Genomic DNA, 4,883 nt, shown 5'->3' on the forward strand with positions numbered 1-4,883 from the left:
GCACACATGTACACACGAATGCACACACATACGCACACATGGGCACACATATGCGTGCACACACAGTGCACACACACGCACACATACATGCACACACATACATGCACACATGCACGTGTGCACACACAAACACACACACACACGTGGTAGAAGATGCAAACTTGCTCCTCTAAGTTGTCCTCTGACCTCTACATGTACAGGTGCTCATACATGCACACATTAGTGAATAAATAATTCTAGAGAATTTCAAGCAAGCATCATGAACTAGGGAGACAGCTCAGTTAATTTAAAGCAAGGGCTCCGAGTTCAGACATCCAGTGCCACATAAAAAACTAGCTGGTGCACGCCTGTGACCTCAACAGGACAGGTGATCCCCTTGCCTCCAGTTCTTGCCGTCTTCTCCGCTGTGGTACATGCTGGGAGGTCAGGTATGTCCCACCATGCTGGGCTGCTTCGATTTGTGTGAGATGAAGTCTCATGGACTTTTAATTACTGCACCGTGTGACTGTGAGAGGGCACACACCACGTGCACATGTAGATGCCTGGGGACAGTTTTGAGAATGGGTCCTTGCCATCCGCCACATGGATCCCGGCACTGAACCCAGGGAATCAAACTTGGCAGCACTCTTACCAGCTAGTCACAGACACTCGTATTTTATTTGCACGGGTACATGCATATAAGCATGTGTGCGTGTGTGTGTGTGTGTGTGTGCGTGTGTGCACGTGTGCATGTGTGCGTGCGCACATGCGTGCATGTGCATGTGCACATGGTATGGAACCCAGAGGTGTGCATCAATGCCCTCTCTATCTTGTTCATTTAGCATTTAAACTGTTTATTTGACTCTGTGTTTCTGGGTGCTTTGTCTGTGCCCCATGTGCATATGCAGCGCCCACACGTGTGAGAAGGGAGCTCAGGTCCCTGGAGCTGGATTACAGAAGGTTTTGAGCCCCGTGAGTGCTGGGAACCAAACCCACATCCTCTGCAAGAGCACCCAGTGCTCTAACCACTGAACAACCTCTCCAGCCTTATTTTGTTATTTTGTTTACTAGGTCACCCTCAGTAGACCAGACTGGCCTGGAACTCACAGAGACCCACCTGTCTCTGCCTCTCAAGTGCTGGGATAAAGGGCGTGTGCCAACACATCTCTGGTTTTGTTTCTGTGAGAAAAGGTCTCATTCTATGGCCCAGGCTGCATCTAACTCAGAGCGAGGCTCCAACCTTGGGCTTCTGCTTTGATGACAATATGAACTGCTGCAGAGCATAGTCACAGCAGTGTGAACTCCTGCTGCAGAGCATAGTCACAGCACAGTGTGAACTCCTGCTGCAGAGCATAGTCACAGCAGTGTGAACTCCTGCAGAGCATAGTCACAGCAGTGTGAACTCCTGCTGCAGAGCATAGTCACAGCAGTGTGAACTCCTGCTGCAGAGCATAGTCACAGCAGTGTGAACTCCTGCAGAGCATAGTCACAGCAGTGTGAACTCCTGCTGCAGAGCATAGTCACAGCAGTGTGAACTCCTGCTGCAGAGCATAGTCACAGCAGTGTGAACTGCTGCAGAGCATAGTCACAGCACAGTGTGAACTGCTGCAGAGCATAGTCACAGCACAGTGTGAACACCTGCTGCAGAGCATAGTCACAGCACAGTGTGAACTCCTGCTGCAGAGCATAGTCACAGCAGTGTGAACTCCTGCTGCAGAGCATAGTCACAGCACAGTGTGAACTGCTGCAGAGCATAGTCACAGCAGTGTGAACTCCTGCTGCAGAGCATAGTCACAGCACAGTGTGAACTCCTGCTGCAGAGCATAGTCACAGCAGTGTGAACTCCTGCTGCAGAGCATAGTCACAGCAGTGTGAACTCCTGCTGCAGAGCATAGTCACAGCAGTGTGAACTCCTGCTGCAGAGCATAGTCACAGCAGTGTGAACTCCTGCTGCAGAGCATAGTCACAGCAGTGTGAACTCCTGCTGCAGAGCATAGTCACAGCAGTGTGAACTCCTGCTGCAGAGCATAGTCACAGCAGTGTGAACTCCTGCTGCAGAGCATAGTCACAGCAGTGTGAACTCCTGCTGCAGAGCATAGTCACAGCAGTGTGAACTCCTGCTGCAGAGCATAGTCACAGCATAGTGTGAACGCCTGCTGCAGAGCATAGTCACAGCAGTGTGAACTCCTGCTGCAGAGCATAGTCACAGCAGTGTGAATGCCTGCTGCAGAGCATAGTCACAGCACAGTGTGAACTCCTGCTGCAGAGCATAGTCACAGCACAGTGTGAACTCCTGCTGCAGAGCATAGTCACAGCAGTGTGAACTCCTGCAGAGCATAGTCATAGCAGTGTGAATGCCTGCTGCAGAGCATAGTCACAGCAGTGTGAACTCCTGCTGCAGAGCATAGTCACAGCAGTGTGAACTCCTGCTGCAGAGCGCAGTCACAGCACAGTGTGAACACCTGCTGCAGAGCATAGTCACAAGCACAGGTACAAAAGTCAGGTCACAGGGCGGGCTCAGTCACACACACTCAGTGCACTCTGGTGCTCTGCCTTCCTCAGGCTCCCATACAGCTCCTGTCCCCCAGCCCAGCACACAGCCCTGGCTCCAGTAGAAGGGACCTCATCAAGTGCCCAAGGAGTTTGTCCTTTGATGAGAGCCTACTATCTTTTATCTTCCACAAGCCCCACCCCCGCCAGCCCCTGACTCCCTCCCCATCCCTACTTGATAACCAGGTTAAGATAAAAATTGAACCCCAGTGTCCACGGTCAGAAACAACCCTGCACAGCCTGGTCATGGCATGTGCTCCAGCCCCGAGGAGCTGAAACTGGGAAGGGGCACAGAGGGGCGCAGAGGAGAGGAGGGGGCAGAGGGGGGAGGAGGAGCAAAGGGGGGAGGAGAGGAGGAGGGGGAGCAGAGGGAGGAGGAAGGGAGGAGAGGGGGGAGGAGGGGAACAGAGGGGGGAGGAGGGGAGCAGAGGGGAGCAGAGGGGAGCAGTGGGGAAGAGGGGGAGCAGTGGGGAGGACCCACAGAGATGATTTAAGTGGTGTGTGTGTGTGTTTGTGTGTGTGTGTTTGTGTAGTGTGGTATGTGTGTGCTTGTGTATGTATGTGTCTGGGTGATGTCTGGGTGTGTTTGTGTATGTATGTGTCTCTGTGTGTATGAAGTGTCTCTGTGTTTGTGTGAGTGTGAGTGTGCTTGAGCATGTGTAGTCTCTGTATGAAAGTGAGTTGTCCTTTATATAAAACATGGTATATTCCATCTATACCATGTTTTATGTGACAGGATCTTCCTGAGCTTGGAGCCTGTTGTCCTATATTGGTGCCTCCCCTTCCCCTCACAGGTATCGGCTGAAACAAACAGCACACCTGGCTTTTTACCTGGGTGCCATCAGTGGGAACGAGGGTTCTCCAGTGTGTCCTTCTAGCACTAGACTGAGCTGCGTCTTACAAGGGTCCTTGGCACCAGATTTTTAAAGAAATATTTATTTTATGTATATGAGTACACTGTAGCTGTCTTTAGGCACACAGAAGGCGGCATTGGATCCCATTAGAGATGGTTGTGAGCCACTAGGTGGTTGCTGGGAATTGAACTCAGGAACTCTGGAAGAGCAGCCAGTGCTCTTAACCGCTGAGCCATCTCTGTAGACCCCTAAAAATAATTTTTATTAGTTATATTTATTGTGTGGAGAGACATATGCCAAAACCAATGTTGGCGTTGGCCTTGCCTGGCCACTGGCGCGGCCCTGGGGTAGAATTCAGGTCGCCAGGCTTGGCGGCATCACACCATTGGCCCCTGCTTTCTATTTGGACACAGGATTTTACTAACTGGTCCATGCTGACCTTGAACTTCCTCAAGTGTAGCCCAGGCTAGACTCAAAGTGAAATTCTCCTGCCTCAGCTCCAGGAGTAGGGGGATATCAGGCAGATGAAACCATGCTTGGCTCTGGATTTTGATTTATCTATGTCTTTAATTTTATTGATTGATTGAGGCAGGGTCTCACTATGCAGCCCTGGCTGTCCTGGAGCTCACTCTGTAGACCAGGCTAGACTCAAACTCACAGAGATTGGGCTGATTAAATGTGTGTACTGTCGTGCCCGGCCTAGCTTCCGATGGTCAGCATTACATTTCATTGTATTATTTTGGTTCTGGGGATGAAAGCCAGAGCCTCTTTGCCTGCTAGGAGTGCAGCCTGCTTTATATGCTGAGCTCCTGGCCCTAAACTGCATTTCTGTTTTGGTTTTGAAATATGGACTGCCTCACAAAACTGCGTGTCATCCTTGCGCAGGGGCCATGGTAATCTCCGAATCTTTACATTTTAGCATATGTGCTGCCGACGCTAGCACACATTTCTGTTTTATTTTGCGTGTTAGGAGAGTCCTCTACACAAACACAGCAGTTAGCGGGTTGTTTCGTTTTTCTGTTTTGAGAAAGGCTTTCTCTCTATAATCCAGGCTGGCTTGGAACCCTGGACCCCCCAGCCTCAGCAACAGAGGGCAGGGATCACCAACACTGACTCACAAGATGATGGCTCAGTGGGTAGAGAGGCTTTGCAACAAGCAGGCCACCTGAGTTCGATTCCCAGAAGCCACTTAGCTGAAGGAGAGATCTGATTGCCATAAATTGCCCTCTGTTCTCCATGCACATGACATATAGCACATGCACAGACAAATATAATTCACAAAACGCTCACAGGGCAATTTAACTTAAATAATTTTAAAATTTAAGTAATTGCACAGCCAGAGGCTGTGGGTCCCCATGCTGCTGGATGAGTGCGACACAGATGCCCTGAGAACCAGGCACTCACTGGCTTCGGCCCCGCCCCTGTGCACTCTGACCTCACCCGGACAGGGGTCACATCTGCAAAGATCTGAACCCCAGGGAAATGACGGTAGAGAGTCTG

At 50.8% G+C, this 4,883-nt stretch overlaps 1 non-coding gene across 1 annotated transcript; it reads right to left on the bottom strand.

Moving 5' to 3' along the window:
- Positions 1-4,223: 4,223 nt before the first annotated feature.
- Positions 4,224-4,326, bottom strand: LOC127671376 (U6 spliceosomal RNA). The gene has a single exon (XR_007974737.1). It is a non-coding gene; the product is annotated as a U6 spliceosomal RNA (small nuclear RNA).
- Between the last annotated feature and the right edge of the window lie 557 nt (positions 4,327-4,883).

Source organism: Apodemus sylvaticus, chromosome 20, assembly GCF_947179515.1.
Source record: "Apodemus sylvaticus chromosome 20, mApoSyl1.1, whole genome shotgun sequence".
In the NCBI taxonomy this organism is placed as follows: Eukaryota; Metazoa; Chordata; class Mammalia; order Rodentia; family Muridae; genus Apodemus; species Apodemus sylvaticus.